We start from the raw sequence: 13,404 nt of genomic DNA, 5'->3' as shown, positions 1-13,404 counted from the left end.
CCCTTGGGGGGCAGATTGAGTCTCCCTCCCCCCCCCCAAGAAGAACACCGGTAGCCGAAAACCTCCAGAACCCAAATGACGCCACGCTCAAGGTCACTCTCCCATGCTCAGACGAGCCTCTCGCATGAAGGAACCGGCAGGGGAACCCAGGTATGTGGGACCTGGGGCTGAGATCTCCAAGCCTGCTCGGATTGGGACTGGGCCTCCTCCACCCAGATCCCCCATTTTCCAGTAGCTAGGCAGTCACACCCACAAACTTCCCCCAGCGCCATGTAATCTCATCAACGGCCAAGATCCAGAGACTATCAAACAAAGCTCCCGGAAGAGAGAAATGCGGCATTTTCTTCCCGCACGGCAAAGCCAGGCAGGCTACCCGTGCCATATTTGATATGCCAAAAACAGTAACAATAACGGGTCTCATTCCCCTGACCCTGAAAGAGCCTCCAATAACCCCCAAACAAACAAGCAAACAAACAACAAAATTAAAACAGAACAAGAAGGGAGTCAGGATACATGAGGACATTGGCCATCTGAGCCGGCCACTGTGAGAGCTCAACAGGGAGGCTGGCTGGGGCACAGCCCACACCACTGTGGCCCCTCCACATGGCACAGCCCCCTCCAGCCTCAACCCTGCCCACCCTGTCTCCAACGGTGGTCAGCTCAGCCGTCACATCCCATGCCGGGGCAGACCCACCAGTGCTACTGACATTGCCGAGTGACAATGACAGAAGAAACCACTCGTCACACCCGGTGCCATGAGCAGCTGTCATGGAGTACCCGGATGACAGCAAGTGGCGGGAGCATACGGTATCAGGGGACATGGTACCCTGGCCCCACCCTGTCCCCTGGACTCCGCGCCCATCTCCCAGCCACTGTGGGTGCTTTCCCTAACGTGCGTTATGTGTGCACTCGAGGCCCAGCCACCCCAACGTGCCCGCCACCAGCTCCAGCCGGGCATAGGATGCAGGGCTTCCCTGGGCTCCACGGGCATCAGGGCCCCGGGCACAGCAGCAGCTCCGTACCTGCGTCCATACTCGGCTCTTTTCCGGCCCTCGGCGAGCTCCCCAGAGACAAGGATTGGATGGCAGAGAGATGGGGTGGGGGGCATCATCACGGTCAGGGAGGAGAGCCGGCACCACAAGCACGGCTCTCGGCCAGGCATTCTGGGACTCAGCGAGCACTCACGGAATGACTGGCGAGGGGGAGAGATGGGTAGATGGATGGATGGATGGATGGATGGATGGATGGATGATGGGTTGGTGGATGGATAATGGGTGGATGAACAAGAAGATGGATGGATGGATGGATGGATGGATGGATGGATGGGTGGATGGAAAAGTCAATCGATGGATGGATGGATGGATGGATGGATGGATGACAAAAGGGTGGATGGACAGTAAGGTAACAGATGGGTGGAAGGATGGATGGAGGTGGATAGACAAGTGGATAGATGAACAGCAGGATAGATGATGAATGGGCGATGGATGGATGATTGCATGGAAAAGAAGATGAATGGATGGATGGGCAGATAAGAAGATCATTGCCCTACGGAGCAAAAAATAAAATAACTTCCCACCAGAGGAAATCGTGAAAGATCTTACGATCATGAGTGTAAATCTTTTGTCTACCTTTCCCTTGCTGTGTGACCTTGGGAAAATTGCACCACATCTCTGAACCTCAATTCACTCATCCATAACACTGGATAGTCATGATTCTACACCCTATGGCTCCTGTAACGAGCCTCTGATTTGCTGTATGTACAGAGCTCTTGGCACAGTGCCTGGCACAAAATAAGCAGTTGATATACAGCATCTATTAATAATAATATTATTATTATCATCATCATCATTATCCCGAGTGCTGGCCCAATTAAAAGTCAAATACAAACTGCATTCCCCTATTACATCACAAAAAATTCAAACAAGCAAGAGCTGGTTCAAACGCAAACACCAGCAGCTAATTGGTCAAAAGGGAGAGATTAAGTTCAGGGAAATGAGGTTTTCCTTGTTCTGATAAAATTAAACCCAACACAGAAAACAGGTTAATTGCAGTGGGGGGTGGAGAGGAAGCAACAGTGTCACCACAGAGCCCCTCAGTGTGGGCTCCGGGGGCGTCCCGGGCAGCCTGCATCCAGGAGGGTTTTCATGTCCTGCCCACCAGGCTTCCCAGCCCCTCCCCGGCTCGCCATCAGTGCTTCCACTGTTGATGGCGCGACAGGCAGAGGGGCTGGACTACCCACCCGGCTACCTGCTACTCAATCTCACCTGGGAGGCTGTGGAAGGAGCCTTTGCTGGGGGAACATGTGACTCGGGGAACTGGGTCTCTGGTTCCCACTGACACCCTAGAAAAGGTGACACGGGCAGAGCCAACTGAGCAGACGGAGATCAGGGAAGCGCCCAGAAGTCGTGCCCGCTGCAGCGGTCACCTTAAGATCCCCCCCAGAGATGAGAAGAATCCATGAGGATCTGACCTCTGGTTACTACACCCTGTTTTTTTATCTGGAGGCGGGTGGGGTGGTGGGGGTTGGGGGGTGCTCAGTGGCTATTCCTGGCTCTGGGCTCAGGAGCGACCCCTGCTGGGCTCAGACGAGCCACGCACAGTGCTGGAGAGTCAAACCAGGGTGAGGGGGACACGGGGCCAGTCCCTGCGCCCCTGTGCCATCTCTCTGGCCCCAATACTGCGCTGCTTAGAAGTGGAGAAACCAGCAAGCAAGACGGAGCCTGGAGCCTCGGCAGGCCAGGGTCACTCAACGGAAGATGGGGCACTGGGAGAGCTACTCCTTCCCACAGACCACGGGGCCCAGCAGGTGGGGTGCACGCGGAGGTGCTGACCTCGAGATGTGCCCCCCGCGCCAGGGCCCCATGCAGATCATGGAGATGCCAAGCTGTCCTAGCCAGCTGCTGAGGCAGGGGGGACACCCCTGGACTTTCCCCAACCGGTCAGACTAAATCTCGGGACTTCCTTAGACGCAACTGGAAAACAGCTGTTCCTTGTGGGATTTTCACCTTTGAAGGGAACCTGCCGGCTTTCCCAGCCTTACACAGCCACACAGATCACGGTTATGAGCTGGGAAAGAGCAGCCCCGTGACAGCTCTTGGCACCTGGATCAAGCTGTGCCTGAAGCCTGGTATCAAATACCTGGGTGAGTGACGACCTTTGTGGACGCAAAGAGAACCCAGGAGGATGCCCAGCCTGACATCAGCTGAAAGGCAGACCTGGGGCTGGAGGGTCAGGACAGTGGGGTGGGGGGACGCTTGTCTTGCCCACAGCTGACCTGGGTTCACTCCCCAACATCCCATATGGTCTCCCGAGCACCTCCAGGAGTGACCCCAGAGCACCACTGGGTGGGGCCCAAACCACTACCCAGAAAAAAAGAAAAAGAAGAGAAGTGCAGGACTTTGCCTCAGGTGATGCGGGAGAAGGCAGCTGGGATAGAGAAATGACCACTAAGACAAAGACAGTTAAGGGGCCCGAGTGATATAGTACAGAGGGTGGGACATTTGCCAGGATTGATCTGGCAAACCAACCCGGGCTCTGTCCCTGGCATCCCATATGGTCCCCCGAACACTGCCAGGAGTAGTTCCTGAGTGCAGAGACAGGAGAAACCCCTGAGCATCACTGTGACCCAAAAAGCCAAAAGAAAAAAAAAGAAAAAGACAATTGGAAGTGGTAACTCTGTGTGCTGAAAGTAGGTAAAAAAACAAACATGATAACCTCTGAGTATCTGTGTTGCGAAACATAATGCCCAAAAGGGGGGGAGGGGGAGAGAGAGAGAGAAATGCCTGCCATAGAGGCAGGCTGGGGGAGGGGGGTGGCGGGAGGGAACCTGGGGTCATTGGTGGTGGGAAACGTACACTGATGAAGGAATGGGTGTTGGAACATTATATGACTGAAGCCCAATCATAAACAGACTTTGTAACTATGTATCTCATGGTGCTTCAATAAAAAATATATACAAATATATAAATTTTAAAAAAAGAAAAAAGAAATGCAGGCCTTGATCACCATCCTGGCTTTCCTGGGCACCTGCTGTGTGACCCTGCGCAAACCTCTAAACCTCTCTGAACTTCTGTGACACCTTAGTTGTTTGTTTTTTTCCAATCCTCCCATTGGTTGGTACCAAGAAACTTTTGCCCTCCCAGGACTTTGTCCTGGCACTCTGTCATGGCGTGATCATCACAGGACTCCTACACGGGGAGAACCTCTGGAAAGTCTCTAAGTCATCCGGGAATATTGGAGAATGAGCTGTTTAGCAGAGAGCACAGAGGCGAGCCCTGCAGCCCTGCCCTGAGGTGAGGACACTGAGTGATCCCGGGAGAGACCGGAGTGGCTTGCGAGGGGAGAGGGAGGTTCTGAGACACAGGGAAGCATGAAGGAAGCAGCGATCAGCGTGGGGCAGGCCAGGCCGGGCAGCCGCTCTCTGCGCGTGGAAGGACCATTTCACAGGCCCCAGGGGGCTCGGACGCAGGTTTAAGGTGGGACCCCCCAGTCCCCAAGGAAGGGTGGCCTGACATCCCAGCACTCTGGCTGACACGTGGCCTATGGCTCTTTGAGGACTCGAGGGTCTCCGGCGGGTAGGACAGCGGAGCACAGAAGGATGCGCGAAGAGGCAGCAGCCCCCCGGCTGCCCCGTGCCCAGGTTCTGACACTCCTCCGGCACCGGGGGCCCAGCCGGGGGCTGGCACGAGCGACCTGCGCTCAGGCTCCAGACCCGTTTCCATGGAGACCACTCTCCAGTGGCCGTAGTGGGGGCCGAGAGGAAGGTCGGGAGTGTGCGCGGGTGCCAGGGTGGCCAGATGGCGGGGGGTGGGGGGCAGGAGGCCAGCCGTCTCCACGAGGAGGGTCCCCAGCCGCCCAGGGTCTGCCGACTCTCCACAGAGCCACCAGGAAAACAGCCAAGGCAGGGCCTGGACTCCAGTCTGTGTCTTGACGCAGGACTTAGACGCTCATGCAGGCCAGCGGGCTGGCCCCGGGCACCAGGATGGGGCCGATGGCCTCTGAGGCCCACCTCAGCCCCCCTGCAGGCTTAACCCCCACATGTGAGTGTGGGAGAGCCCCCATCTCTGCTGCGTGCCTGGTCACGGACGCGTGAGCAGGGCTGCTGGAACCTTCGGCCGCTGACCACTGCGGGTCACATGCCACTGGCCGATGGCCCGGGCACTCTATGCTCAGCTGACAGCACAGCCGAGGCCCCTGGGGTTCCCGCCCTTGCCCGTGCCAAAACAAATGCCCGGCCCGGGAAGTCCGAAGTCAGGCTCAGGCGCCCCCAGCCTGTTGCCTATGGGGCTGGCTTGCCTGAGAGCACTGAGGACAGAGCCAATTTGCTTCTCAGCTTCTCCCGGGCCCACGCGGGCCCTCCACCTTTAGAGCACACCCCTCAATCTCGACACCCACACTTGGCGCTGGTGTCCCCCCCCAAGCACATATGGGAGTGGGGCTCTGGGGAGGGGGCCTTTGGGTGGGGCCGCCTTCCTGATGAAAAGGGCCCGGGAGCCGTGCCTGCAGCCACCAGCTGCGGGCGCCCCAGCCCCGGCTTCCGGTTCTGGGAGGGCCCACGTCTACGGTGACAGGGGACTCCCGGCCCTGCACACCCCGATGTTCCTCCTGCCCCCTCCTAGGAGGACCCTGGGGCCCACAGTGTCCCAGTGAGTCAGGACAACCCCCAAACCCTTTGTCACCTCTACAAAGTCCCTCCCCCCTAGGAGCCCCTGTGGGTCCCAGGAGTCAGGGCCTGTGTGCAGGGGCCATTACTCGGCCCCTCTCACAGCAGCTGAGTTTAAAGTCCCCAGGAGTGGCCAGAGCGATGATAGAACACCCAGGAGTGGGTAAGGCCTTGCACAGGGCCAAGCCAGGTCCAATACCCGCCTGCCCATAGGGTCCCCCAGCCCACAAGGAGCGATCCCTGAGCGCAGAGCCCAGAGTAAGTAAGCCCTGAGCATCTCTGGCATGGCCCCCAAACAAACACAAAACAAACCAACCAAACCTGCAAGGCCCCCAAATGTGCTCATCAGAGAATCCATTCTGTGATGCTGAGGCCAACAAGGGCCACCCTAGCGCCTCCCTCCCAGGGCGGGCACTGTCCAGGGCCTCCAGCCAGCTCGGGGACACCCCTGAGCTCAGCGTGTGCCTGGCTTAGCCTGAGCATCTGTGAGCAGCTGGGGGCCGACCCGGGCCCGACTCTCAGACCTCCTGGGCCTCTGTCTTGGCCAAGGTCACAGCCGCTCCAGAACCTGGAAGTACATGTCACTCTCCGAGTCTCTGCTGACCAGTCTGTAAGGGGGACCAGTGAGGCCCCCCGCCTCAGAGGGCCATGTGGGGGCTACATGAGCTCTGGAGAGATAGAGAGAGAGACAGACACAGACAGAGAGACAGAGAGAGAGAATCTACTAGGGACCCATTGGAGAGTAATAATCCAGACTGTGGCCAGCATGTCACAGCATGTGTGTGACATTATTAAGTTCTGCACCTTTAAAACAAACACCTGTGAAAAGGAGAGGGGGAAGGGAGGGAGGGGCGCAGGGAGGGAGAGGAGAGTCTAAGAAGCACCTGTGCAAGCAAGACGCTAGCCGTCTTCGCCTGCCAACCCTCCTTCAGTAAAGAGCCGGGGAACTGAAGAGCGTTTTTCAGCTTGGTGGTTCTCTAGTTTCTATCTCAGGACCCAGGGCTTCCCAGGAAGCCCCGAACAGCCCCCAAGGTCACAGCCCAAGAGCAGGCGGCACCTGCGAACCTCCTCCCCTTACAAATCCAGAGCTGGAGTATCTGCTGGCCCGCGTCTCAGTCCTGCATATGCATGTGTGTGTGTGTTTGCGTGTATGTATGTGTATGCGTGTACATGTTTGTGCGCATGTGTACATGTGCGTGAGTGTGCCTATGTGCGTGTGTATGCATGTGTCTGGTATACACTTGTGTATGCATGTGTACGTGTGTGCATGTAAGTGCATGCACTGTGTGTGCACTCGTGTGCACATGTGTGTACATGTGTGCATATATGTGTACGCGTATGTATGTGTGTGTGACAGATTAATGCAGTGGGTCTCTTGGAACGTGGGGGCAGCGGAGGAAGACGAGGATCCCTGACTGCCCCGGAACCAAGAGGCTAATGACTGACTGTGCAGTGTTTCAGGGAGACTCTCAGCCACACCACAGCTGTGATGAAGAGAAAGCAACGCCGACGACAGGGTCTAGGTGCCAGTCCCCACCAGGCACAGGGGCAATCCGGGTGAGTGTCAGTGTCCCCATGATCAGTTATCTGTGTCCGCCTCCTCCTGAAAGCTGCCCCGAAACAGGTGCTACTGTTTGGTGATAAGGGCCGCCAATCAGTGCTCAGGAGACCCCAGAATTCTCTCCTGGGGGTTCTCAGCCAACCAGACTGTGGAGTCCCATGTCCGGGTCTGAGGTGCGGTGCTGCTTGGCACCTGCAAGTGCCCAGGGAGTCCAGGGCTGTACCTGGCCCCGTGGGGAACATTATGGTACCGGGGATCAAACCAGAATTGGTCACAAGCAAGACAAGTGCCTTGAGCCTTCGTGTGGATCTGGTCCCGCTGAGCAGCTACTGCAGGCACCAGCCGCTCCCAGCCTCTGCCCTGTCCTTGGCACTTCCTGCTGCAGTCCCGCCCTTCCCAGTGCTAGGGGTTGGGTCAGAGAGGTTCCATCCTGCCAGGGCATCCCAGCCTGGGCCTGTCTCCATTCACAGTGCCCCCGGCGCATAACGGCAGTGCTCGGGTCCAAGTGCCCAGCTGCTGATGCTGGGCTCGAGTCCTAAGTGCTGAGGGGACAGCACAAGGCTCCTATTCTCCCCCCCAACCCCACGCCCTGCAGGCCCCTGTTCTCCCAGGTCTGCATCCTTCCCTGGGTGGGAGTGTCCATAACCAGCAGGGTCTCTGGGCAGGGCTGAGTCCACGAGAAGGGCAGCCACGTGGTCACCCCGAGGCTGGCCCAGAGCAGAGGGTGCCTGGCCAAGCTCACAGAAGTACATTTCCTACCCGGACCCTGCACACAGGCGACCGTGTGACCCCGATGTGGCAGAAATGCTGGCAGCAACTGTGAGGCATCGACAAGTTTGCTTTTAGAAAGAAAGAAAGGAACCAGCACTCACAGCCACTGCCACGCGCATGGCCCTGCCTCACAGCTTCGGAACTAATCCCACAAGAGGAGCCAAGCCGATGAAACACATGGGTACATGGGGCTTTCCGGCCGGGGACAGGGTGCTCTCAGGAGAGGGGCAGGCCGAGCCCCAGTCACCACTACACACATAGCCCACCTCACTGACCTCTGCTAAGCTCCCACGTACACTGGTTTTTATGCTGAAAACTCTGGGGTCTTCTTGGAGTGGGGTGGGCAGCCTCCCCTCACCCCTGTGCTTACGGCCAGAAACCCCCGCAGCCACACCCACGTCCCACAACCACTGCCATGGAAACAGCAGCCCAGCTTTACCATTTCAGGACAAACCCAGGAAGAGACGCCAAGACACGTGGAGAAAACTCACAGGTACACGGGACTTTGGGCTGAAAATTCTGGGCCCCCTCGGTGGAGGTGAGCCTGGAGTCATCCCAGTCCTGAAGATTCTGGAGCTCCTGTGTCACGCAGCCACATGATGCCTCTAAGTTCCACGGCACTGCCAGCCCAGTGGGAGCACGGCAAATTAGATGGCAGAGTGACACAGAAGCCCACTCAGCTCCATGAGCAAAACCTCAAACACGAAGCAGCAGCTCAAGAAACACTCATGCAAGGACTTCAATGACCCCACTGGGAGGCAGGACAATTTTCATAAGCTTTCTCTGACGCAACTATTTTTGGTAATTCTACTTACTATTTTGTTGTAACGAACAATAAAAACAAACACAAACACAGTCCTCCTGTTGTTCATCGATTTGCTCGAGCGGGCCCAGAAACATCTCTATTTTGAGACTTGTTACTGTGTTTGGCATATCGAATACATCACGGGTAGCTTGCCAGGCTTTGCCGTGTGGGCGAGATACTCTTGGTAGCTTGCTGGGTTCTCTGAGAGGGGCAGAGGAATCGAACTCGGGTCGTCCATGTTGGCCACGTGCAAGGCAAACACCCTACCCACTGTGCTATTGCTCCAGCCCCATAATCAGGATACTTGCACAGGTAGCACGGGCCTCCTGTTGTTCATTGATTTGCTCAATTGGGCCCAGAAAAGTCTCCATTGTGAGACTTGTTGTTACTGTGTTTGGCATATTGAACACATCACAGGGAGCTTGCCAGGCTTTGCCGTGCAGGCGAGATACTCTCAGTAGCTTGCGGGGCTCTCCGAGAGGGGCGGAGGAATCGAACCTGGCTCGGCCGGGCTGGCTGCGTGCAAGGCAAACGCCCTACCGCTGTGCTATCGCTCCAGCCCATATAACAGTAACAAACAATATAAAAATAAAATTATTTTGTGCCTGCCAAGGGGGCAAGCTTGGGGGTCGGGGGGAAAATGGGGACATTGGTGGAAAGAAGTAGAATTGAGGGATGGGGGTGGGATTGGGGTTGGAACACTGAATGCCCGAAAAAAAAAAAAAACAACAAACCTATATTACGAGTGACTTTGTAAACTACAGTGTTTAATTAAAGGTAGCTGTTTTTTTTTTTAATCAATCATTGAATCCACCAAAATTCCTAAGGATGGAACTCGTAGAAGAAATATTCTTTAAACTCTCAAACCGTGCCAATAGCCCACTAGCATTTCTCCCAGGTCAGACCAAAAGGGCAGACACTGACGTCCACTCACCAACCTCCCAAAGCGTCTGTGGACAAGCTTGGACTTCTGAATTCTGTGTCTGATTTGGGTCTGTTTGTGTTTGATTTGGGGGGGGGCGGTCTGCGGTGGTTTGGAGTTTGGATTGAGAGTGGCTCTGGATTGGGTATGAAGGTTTTGTGTGGTTTGGGGTGTGTTTTTTGTCTTTTTTAGACTCATTATTAGCTGGGCTGGAGCGATAGCACAGCAGGTAGGGCATTCGCCTTACAAGCGGCCAACATGGCCGACCCGAGTTCGATTCCTCCGCCCCTCTCGGAGAGCCCGGCAAGCTACCGAGAGTATTCGATATGCCAGACACAGTAACAACAAAGTCTCCAATGGAGACGTTACTGGGCCCGCTCGAGCAAATCGACGATCAACGGGAGGGCCTTTACCTTTACCTATTAGCTGCCGGCACTGACTGACTTGCCTTTCAAAAGTATCTTGATCTCCTAATAAAACTAAATATCGTGAGAATTTACGAGCGCTTACTCCCAAAGGTGTGTGTGTGCCAAGGGTAACATGGGCGTGAGTAACGACCCCAATTGCCACCATCCACACCACCATACCCCTGGTTTAGAGATATTTCCTTCGGCCCTTACTACCTCCGAAGAGATCCAGTTCCGACCACAGAGTCTCCAGATCCAGCCATCCCTGAAACCCTGCCCCTTAGACTATTTGCAGCTCCAGAGGTACAAAGTAGCCACCACTTTTGCCCTCCTTTGACCTAAGCTGATTTATCTCATTAACTGAAAGACCTTAGAAGTTTAAGAATTCATGTGTATGTGTATGTAAAAGCTCTTGTATCATTCATCATCCGAACAATCCTGACTGGAAAAGAGTGAGACTGGCCCATGGTCAGTCTGTGGGCGGAGCCCCGTCCCCTCCTCTGACCCAGCCTTCCTCAACCCCGGTCCAGTGTGCTCAGAACCAAGGTGTGGTGTGGCCACGTGACCTCCACCACCTGCTGACCACTGCCTGGTCACCTGGGCTGGGAGGGCTCCGCCTTCTACTAGCTGGTACCAGCACCCATCAGTGACCCAAGATCAGCACAGGGCTCACTCTGCAGTGCTCAGACCTCCACGCTTCCCAGGGTCTCCCCCTCTCCCCTCTTAGGAAAGACCCTTGACGGGGGCCATAGTGGAGCCTGCTGGGGCCGCTGGCTCCAGGCAGTACCTGGCAACACTCACCCAGTGACCAGCCTGGCCAGGAGGTCACTGCACCCTGCTGCCTCCTATTCTTCACTCCAACAACACCGCAGGGGGGTACTAACCCCCAAACCCTTGCAGGACCTGACCCCCAAGTCCTGCCAGACTCACCCCCCAGCCCCCTGGCTAGCCCCCTCCAAAACCCTGCAGGACCCAACCCCCTTGCCAGACCTGCCCCCCAAGTCCTGACAGACTCATCCCCCAAACACCTGCCTGGCCAGCCCCCCAAAACCCTGAGGGACCCACCCCCAAAACCCCTGCAGGACCTGCCCCCAAACTCCTGCTGGACCCACCCCCCCCCAACTCCCCCACCGTGCGCCGCAGTCCCACGCCCCACCCCCAGCTCTAGCGCTTCCTGCATCTCCCCGTCTCCGCGGCTGCAGCTGGGGACCCTCAGCAGCCCCTGCCACGACCCCCGCGGCCGGCCCTGCCCACCTTACAGGCCCTCCACAGGGTCCCTCCTCCGCCTCCAGCAAGTCGCTGCAGCCGCCGCAGCCGCGGGCAAAACCACCGCGGCAAAGCCAGCAGCAAAGCCACCTGCGCGTGACCTCGTCGCGCTGCTCGGCGCCTGCTCTGCGCTTTCCGGGGGGACAAGGCAGGGGGCAGGTCTGGGCCCCGGGAGCAGCCGAGCCCATCGGCTTACCCGCCCCTCCCTGCCTCCACCAGAGGAGGAGAAAAGCCAGGGGGATCTTGGCAGAGGGTCGCCTGAAGTCCCCCGCAGGGCGTGGAGTCTCCGAGGGGCTGGCCAGGAGGGACCAGAGCTGGGCAGGTCAGGGAGCAGGTGCGGGCTGCAGGTGAGAGCCCAGGCCCTGGGCCCACTGTGGGCACCCTCTGTGCCTCCCCTCAAAGATCACTCGCAGTCCTTCCAGCTCCTTCTCTCCAGGGCCACTGACGTCACCATGGACTGGGTCACCTGCAGGCCAGGCTGGTTCAGGGTCTTAGAACAGTGAATATCAGCAGCGGGCCCTGAACCCAGTGTCTCTGAATATTGCTGACAAACTGGACTCTGGGGTGACACTGAGCCACGTTCCTGGAGGTGTGGCCTCCCACGGGGGGCCCTTACGGGTTCCTGGAGCCGGGGTCCAGAAATGGGGCAAGGACAGAGGGGACGGGGGTCGCGCTGCTGCCACTGCCAGGGAAGGCTCTCTCTGGACTTTCCAGACCACTGGATGGGAGGCAGGGAGGTGAAGTCAGAAGAGGAAAGACAAACCCCATGGAGAGGTTGCAAAGGCGCAGAGGCGGCTAATGGAAGCAATGCCACAAGCCCCGCCCCTGCACCGAGAGGGCAGGGGGCACGCACCGTGGACTGGGGTGGGAGCATCACACCCCTAAAACACAGAAATGTTCGCATCCTGTGAACTTCCACCACACAGCGATGAGAGAGCCGAGTGGTGACGCGCCCTCGCACGGAGCCACCGAAGGCCGCGGGGAGTTTCTTCCTCGTTCCCCCAGCATACTGTGAGCTTTAATCCCCATTGTACAGGCAAGGAAACTGAGGCTCAAAGGGCAACAGGTTGACGATCAGTTCACGCCAGACCATCATCTTCTGGGAAGGAACGCGGTTAATAATAGCGCTCTCTGAATGCCAATTTGTTGGAGTTGTTGAACAAGAGTTTCAATTTTTAGCCGCCTCTAAACTGGCACTGCTGTCTCCCACACTCTCTCCACCTCCTCATTCTTCCCAATTTAAGCACTTTGGAAAATTCGAAAGGTTTCACTAAAACCGCCAATGTTTCATGTCATTTGTCCCTGGCTACTGGCAGCCCGCGGTGTCCTACCCTTCCTGTTGGTGTTGCTCCCCGCCACCCAGCTCCTTTATTTATATTTTACTCTTTGTCGTTCGTAAATTCCCTCTTCCCAGCTGCTTGCAAAAGCCAAACATCTTCACTGCTAACTTCCCAATTAGGGCTGCAGTCTCTGGACTCGGCAAACACACGCGTGCCTGTGTATACACACTCCCACTCCTCATTAGCTTGGTGTCTCTCCAGCGCTCATTGTCCCAAAGGGTATTTATAGATCTTAAACCCCAACTCCAGAATCACCGAGCTTTTTTAAAGAATATAATTGTGCTGTTGACATGCACACTTTAAAAGAATTTGGGTGCAACCATTAGCCAAATTAAAAAAAAAAAGACCTCTATTATCGTCCATTTATAAATGTTGGGAACTATTTCAAAAGAACAGAACTGGGAATGCGGGGCTGCTGGACCACACCTGGGGAAGTTCAGGGTTGACTCCTGGCTCTGTGCTCCAGAATCACCCCAGCGGGGCTCAGGGGACTGTCTATGGTGCTGGGACTGAAGTGGGGTTGGCCACAGGCAAAGCAAACCCCTAAACCCTTGTGTGCTCTCTGGGCCCTCCAAACAATCGCTTGACACAATGAGGACAATCCCCATCTCTCCTCGAACAACGCAGCTGCTGTGTGGCTCTGGCCTCCTTTGAGGGGTTTCTACCCCTT

The 13,404-nt window shown here is 56.6% G+C and overlaps 1 long non-coding RNA gene across 2 annotated transcripts; it reads left to right on the top strand.

Annotated features, from left to right (window-relative positions):
• The first annotated feature begins 4,190 nt into the window (after positions 1-4,190).
• On the top strand, positions 4,191-8,779 carry LOC130016420 (uncharacterized). Of its 2 annotated transcripts, XR_008791232.1 has the most exons (4): positions 4,191-4,292; positions 7,116-7,219; positions 8,000-8,175; positions 8,442-8,779. It is a non-coding gene; the product is annotated as an uncharacterized LOC130016420 (long non-coding RNA). The 2 variants fall into 2 exon arrangements; XR_008791233.1 differs by lacking the exon at positions 8,442-8,779 and having other exon boundaries at positions 8,000-8,390.
• Positions 8,780-13,404: the final 4,625 nt, after the last annotated feature.

This window comes from Sorex fumeus, unplaced genomic scaffold, assembly GCF_029834395.1.
Source record: "Sorex fumeus unplaced genomic scaffold, SorFum_2.1 ptg000155l, whole genome shotgun sequence".
Taxonomy (NCBI): Eukaryota; Metazoa; Chordata; class Mammalia; order Eulipotyphla; family Soricidae; genus Sorex; species Sorex fumeus.
Note: the sequence above shows the minus strand (reverse complement) of the source record. Positions and strands in the feature narration are given on the sequence as shown.